Source organism: Camelina sativa, chromosome 7 (assembly GCF_030686135.1).
Source record: "Camelina sativa cultivar CO46 ecotype springtype chromosome 7, ASM3068613v1".
In the NCBI taxonomy this organism is placed as follows: Eukaryota; Viridiplantae; Streptophyta; class Magnoliopsida; order Brassicales; family Brassicaceae; genus Camelina; species Camelina sativa.
The window spans coordinates 6,601,410-6,607,450 of NC_141886.1; the positions used below are offsets into that span (position 1 = coordinate 6,601,410).

At 35.3% G+C, this 6,041-nt stretch overlaps 1 pseudogene; it reads left to right on the forward strand.

Annotated features, from left to right (window-relative positions):
• The first annotated feature begins 5,025 nt into the window (after window positions 1-5,025).
• Window positions 5,026-5,832, forward strand: LOC147940950 (secreted RxLR effector protein 161 pseudogene; annotated as a pseudogene).
• Window positions 5,833-6,041: the final 209 nt, after the last annotated feature.

A 6,041-nucleotide genomic window follows, 5' to 3' on the forward strand; every position in this document is an offset into this window, starting at 1 on the left:
GCAATGTTTCTAAACCGGACCAGACCGGCGATCGGACCGAGTTAGACCGTAAACCAAAGCATATCTCGATTTGTTTGCCAAAAACCCGGTCAAGGATGGTTGAACACACTATTTTTCTCCATTGCTTGAGATGCATGACTGTTTTTTTTTTTAAATTCGAATCACAAGAAGAAATGTAAAAAAAAACATCTAGAATTTTAATAATTTTATGAAATTACTCCCTCCGTTTTATAATATAGGATATTTAGAGAAGTATTTTTGTTTCATAATATAGGATGTTTCCAATTTTCTATGTAACTTTTACATTAAATTTATATTTTATATTATGCAGACTTGTTTATGATTGGTTAAACTTTTTAAAAGTAACTATTTCTTAATATGCGTGTTTTACTAAAATATCCTATATTTTGAAACGGAGGGAGTATATGATAATTCAATGTAACTAAAATAAAATATTAAACAAAAATGATGGAAAAATCATAAGTTCAGTCTTAACAAAATATTTAAAATATCTATAATATTAATGATGGTGTTGTAAAATGTGTGTATCCATCACAATATGTGTCCCTCTTTATGCCATAACACTTGGAACACTTGTTCACCACTTGTTCTCAACCTCTCTTTGTCTCCTCCCTCTATAAATAAGAGTCATGTAGACGAGAAAAATGTAGTTGTGAGAAATCTAATTATCTCTCTAAGTTTCTCTCTAGTTCTTCTCTAGCTTCTCTCTAGATTTCTTTTTGTTTTGATTCTTCTCTCAACAAATATCTTGTTACCTCCAAACTTATGATATAGTTCACAACACGTTATCAGCACGAACGACTCTCTATCCGTTACAAGTTTGAGCATAAGCGATTTGTGATCCATCATCAATTTGAGGTAAGATTTAAGTTTTGTTAAAGTTGTTTGAATTTAATTATTTTACATGCATATTACTATATGTATTATATATAGAGTAAAAGACTATATATATACTTCTTGATCATAATGGTAGGCTCTGCCTCCTTGATCATTTAAATCTACAGTCTTGATCATTATGGTAGGCTCTGCCTCCTTGATCATATGTTCAGATCTGTATATTTTAATTATATGGAAGGCTATGCCTCCTTAATTGATTGTTTCAATTTATGAATATATTATGTAGCTTATAATTTTTTTATATAGTCTATATTTATTGTTAAAACAAGATTTTACAAAAAGTGTTTCATAAAAATTTATTTTTAACAAATTGTTTTATTATTTTTATAGTAATCATGTCAAACTTGGCAAAGCTTGAATTCGCCGCCCGTGATGTCTCTGGGAAAAATTATATGACATGGGCATTAGATGTAAAATTCTATCTGAAAGGGGGTTAGAAGAGGAAAAAACAAGAATCATGATGTTCTTGCGTCACCATCTCCACGATGGTTTAAAAAATGAATACATCACGAGAGAAAATCCTGCAGATCTCTGGATCGCGCTCAAGGATCGGTTTGATCACAAAAAGTATGTGATCTTACCAAAAGCCAAACATGAATGGCTAAACCTGAGGTTTCAGGATTACAAAAGTGTAAGTGAGTCCAATTCGCTTTGTTTGGAATCACTTCAAGGATGGCTCTCTGCGGAGAAGAAGTTTCCGATTATGATATGATCAAGAAAACATTCCAAACTTTCCATCCTTCAAATGTACTCCTGCAGCAACAATATCGAGAAAGAGGGTATACTCGATATTCTGAATTAATGCAAGTTCTGCATGTTGCTAAACAAAATAATGAGCTCGTGATGATAAATCATCAAACCCGTCCAACTGGATCAGCTCCACTTTCAGAAGTGAATGTTGCTACATCCAGCTATAATAATTGGCAAGGACGAGGACGGGGACGCGGACGCGGACACGGTCGAGGCTGAGGTCATGGTCGTGGAAGAGGAAAAGGAAGGGGTCTCTCTCATAATGACTTCAACGCAAGAAAAACCAACAAAAATCTTCAAATCAATAATGTTGGTCGCGTTTTAAAGAAACAAGGTGAAAGTACTTGTTACAGATGCGGCATGAAAGGACATTGGTATCAGACATGTCGTATTCCAAAACATTTGGCTGATCTGTACCAAGCATCCCAAAAGGCAAAAGAAAGGGATGTTGAGACCAACCTCATCTATGATAAAGCTGGACCTTCTTTCCATGGCCTAAACGATGAACCCCATCTTGATAAAGCAGATTTTCTCGTTGATAATGAAAACGTAAAATCATGCGAATAAGGCCCATATGCCATAATATGCTTTGTCATAGTTTGATATGTATTTTATGTTTTAATATATGTCTTTTTGGATAATAGTTTTATTGTAATATATAATAAGCCTTTTTGTAAGACTTTATGTTATGTTATTAATGTTTATTTTATAAATATTTTATCTCAGAAAATGTCAAATTTTGAGATTGAGGATGGAGATATGTGTCTAGCAGACAGTGCTACAACGCACTCAATACTTAAAGAGAAAAAATATTTCTCCTCTCTCAAAATAAACGCCTCCGCTAGAAGCGTGAGCACTATATGTAGTAATGCAAAGATTATTATTGGCTTTGGAAAAGCCAGTTTTTCAATGCCAAGGGGAACAAAATTTGATATTGATTCATTATATTGCCCTAAGTCTAATAGAAATTTGATTAGTTTCAGAGATATCCGAAGAAATGGATATCATATAGAGACTCTGAATAAGAATGGCATTGAATATCTTTGTATAACATCTGAGGAGAAACATATATTGGAAGAATTGCCAATGTTATCCTCTGAATTGTATTGCAAAAATATAAATAATTTTGCGTTTTATGTTACAGTAAACTCTAAGTTTACTAGTACATTTAAGATATGGCATGAAAGACTTGGACATCTTGGTTCAGTCATGATGCGAAAAATTGTGCAAAATTGTAATGGCCATCCATTAAAGAACCAAAAGATTTTTAGATCTGATGAGTTTTCATGTGATGCATGTTCTCAAGGAAAACTCATAATTCGGCCATCGCCAGCCAAAATTGGGAATGAATCACCATTGTTCTTAGAGAGAATACATGGTGATATATGTGGACCTATCCACCCTTCATGCGAGCCGTTTCGTTATTTTATGGTAATGATTGACGCATCTAGTAGATGGTCAAATGTGTGTCTATTGACAACACGAAACACGGCCTTCGCAAAATTCATTGCCCAAATAATCAGGTTGAAAGTTCAATTCCCTGATTATGTCACAAAGAAAGTCAGGCTTAATAACGATGGTGAATTCATTTCACAAGCTTTCAATGACTATTATATGTCTATAGGAATCGATGTGGAACATTCGGTTCCTCATGTTCATACACAAAATGGCATGGCTGAATCTTTGATTAAACGGCTACAACTCATTGCCAGACCGTTAATATTGAAAACAAAGCTCCCAATTTCTATATGGGGTCATGCTATATTGCATGCTGCAGCATTGGTCCAAATACGACCAAGCGCATATAATTACTATTCCCCTTTACAATTAGCATCTAGCCAAGAGCCAAACATATCCTATCTCCGTATTTTTGGATGTGCGATTTATGTTCCTATAGCCCCACCGCAAAGAACAAAAATGGGGCCACAAAGGAGATTGGACATATATGTCGGTTATGCATCACCAAGTATAATTCGATATCTTGAACCGCAAACTGGTGATATGTTTACGGCACGTTTTGCCGATTGCCATTTTAATGAAGATGAATTTCCAGCATTAGGGGGAGGAATTAAACAAGTACCAAAAGATATTACATGGTATACACCATCTTTGATATATCTTGATTCCCCTACAAATCAACGTGAACTGGAAGTTCAGAAAATTGTACATTTACAAAGTTTGGCAAATCAATTACCAGATGCGTTCATAGATACAAAAAAGGTGACAAAGTCATACATCCCCACTGCAAATGCACCATCAAGAGTTGAAATTCCTAGAGAGTAACTTGATGGAAGCAAAGCTAATGAACCTAAGGTTCAATTGAAAAGGGGGAGGCCAATGGGCTCTAAAGATAAAAGTCCCCGAAAGAAAAAGAAAATGGGAGATAAAAAGGTTCAAGAAGAACCAAAGGAAGAAAAAAGTCCTCAGGATGATACAGAAAAATATGAGGTTTCTATTAACTATGCTCAAGATGGAATGTTATGGGCTAGAGATGAAATCGATGATGATAATGGAATATTCTCTTTTTCTGTATCCAAAGAGATCGATCATGAAAAACATGATCCAGATCCAAGGTCCGTATCAGGATGCCAACATAGGCATGATTGGGAGAAATGGAAAAAGGCTATGCAACTTGAGTTGCTCTCCCTCAATTAAGAAATTTCTTTGGACCTCTTGGGAGATATAAAACCTGTTGGTTGTAAGTGGGTATTTGTGCAAAAAAGAAATGAGAAAGATGAAATAACACGATATAAAGCCCGACTTGTTTCACAAGGTTTTTCTCAAAGACATGGAGTTGATTATGAAGAAACATATTCTCCAGTCATGGATGCAATTACATTCAAGTACTTAATGAGTCTAGCAACTTCTAAGAATTTAGAAATGTACCTTATGGATGTAGTGACAGCATATTTATATGGATCATTGGATAACGATATATACATGAAAATCCTAGAAGGATTTAAGATTCCTGAGGCATTAGACTCTAAGTCTAATGAATTTTGTGCAATCAAATTACATCGATCACTTAACGGGTTAAAACAATCCAGGCGCATGTGGTATAATCGCTTAAGCGAATACCTATTGAAGAAAGGGTATGTTAATAATGAAATATGCCCATGCATCTTTATAAAGAAATCTCCATCGGGATTTGTGATCATTGTTGTATATGTTGATGATCTGAATATAATTGGAACTCAAAAAGAGATTGATGATGCAAGAATTCATATGAAAGAAGAGTTTGAAATGAAAGATCTTGGAAAGAAAAAATTCTGTCTCGGGCTTCAAATAGAGCATTTCCAAGATGGAATATTTGTGCATCAATCAAATTATACGAAAAAGATTTTAAAGCGCTTTAATATGGATAAAGCAACTCCTTTGAGTACTCTAATGGTCAATAGATCTCTGAATGTCGATAGTGATCCATTCAGACCTTGTGAAAACAACGAGAAAATACTTGGTCCCGAAGTACCTTATATGAGTGCTATCGGTGGACTCATGTATCTTGCAAATTGCACTAGACCGGACATTGCATTTGCTACAAATCTACTTGCAAGATACAAGTCATCCCCTACTCGCAGGCATTGGAATGGGATAAAACATATTCTCTGTTATCTTCAAGGTACGATTGACTTGGGATTATTCTATCCTAGAAACTCTTCGGTTGGTCTAGTTGGTTTTGCAAATGCAGGATATTTGTCAGATCCACATAAATCTCGATCCCAAACTGGATATTTTTTCACAATTGGAGGAACTGCAATCTCATGGCGCTCACAGAAACAGACTTTGGTAGCCACTTCCTCAAATCATGCAGTAATAATTGCTCTTCATGAAGCATCGAGGGAATGTGTATGGCTCAGATCAATGACTAACCACATACAAGAATCAAATGGAATAATCACCAGTAAAGAGCAAACAACATTATTTGAAGACAATGCTGCTTGTGTCGCTCAAATCAAAGAAGATTACATCAAGAGCGACAGAATAAAACATATACCTCCAAGATTTTTCTCCTACACTCAAGAACTCGAGCAAAAGAAGGAAGTTGATACCCAACATATCCGCTCATGTGACAATCCAGCAGATCTATTCACAAAGGCGCTTCCTACTAGCACATTCAGAAAGCATATTCATAATATTGGAATGTGGCATCTACGAGATCTGTGAAGTTTTTTCGAGGGGGAGTTTATACTACTGTACTCTTTTTCCCTTGTCATGGTTTTTATCCTAATGGGTTTTTCCATGATGAGGTTTTTAATGAGGCAATGTGTAACTCATCACTAGTGATGGATACTCAAGGGGGAGTGTTGTAAAATGTGTGTGTATCCATCACAACATGTGTCCCTCTTTATGCCATAACACTTGGAACACTTGTT